This window comes from Helobdella robusta, assembly GCF_000326865.2.
Source record: "Helobdella robusta unplaced genomic scaffold HELROscaffold_24, whole genome shotgun sequence".
Classification (NCBI taxonomy): Eukaryota; Metazoa; Annelida; class Clitellata; order Rhynchobdellida; family Glossiphoniidae; genus Helobdella; species Helobdella robusta.
In genome coordinates, this window is record NW_008704261.1 from 2,121,267 (window position 1) to 2,122,217 (window position 951).

Below are 951 nucleotides of genomic sequence, written 5' to 3' on the forward strand. Positions count from 1 at the left end.
ACACAATGTTGCCGGCATTCGTCCTTTATATCATCTAAACCAGCACGACGCATGATTTCAGTAGATTTGATGAGGTCTTTCAGACTAATTTGTTGCATCCATCGGATCAATTTCCTATCGGTGTGTTGAAGTTGTTTTCCAGTTTGGTTGTCATTGGCCATGTTTCTGCACCATATAACAACACTGGACGTATCACAGATTTATAAAGTCTTGATCGTAGTGGTAGTGGGATGTCACGCCGCATCAATATAGAGGCAAGGATATGCCATTTATTCCAGGCTGCACGTATGCGTGCTCAAACGGCAGCTTCAGCTGTTCCAGTACAATCCTGAACATCTCCTAGATATTGAAACGATGTGACTTTCCCTACCTTAATGGCTTCAAAAACAGTGCTATTTCGAATTTGTTGTTGTGGATTGATGCAAGCAGGACAAACAAAATTGGACACTTTAGATAAAGTACCAATTATTTTTGAACAACGTTTGTCACACCACTGGTTACACTGCTGACACTTGATTGAATTGTTATCTACACCAGCTTTACAAACTGAACGGAGCCATCGTCCAATAGCTGTGAATTGGATGGGTTCACCAATGTTCATTGCTTGGTTTTGCTGATGTTGACTTTGAATTCATGATCGGTGAGTCTGGTGTTCCTATCTTCAAACATCTGTGCTGCATTCTGCTCAGACGTGGCTGTTTAAACGATATCATCAGCATATATTAGATTCCAAATGTCACCAGTGCGTATCTTTGTGATTTCTCCATCACAGTTTTAAATAACAGTGGACTGAGAATCGAGCCTTGGTGACTCCAACGCCGATGTCAAATGCATCTGTGTTTCTAACCGTTGTACTGACGAGAGTCTTAGTATTCGTATACATTTCCATCACAAGTCGAACAAGATATTCTGGAATGAGTTGTCGACGTAGACCTCACCTGATTGTTTCAC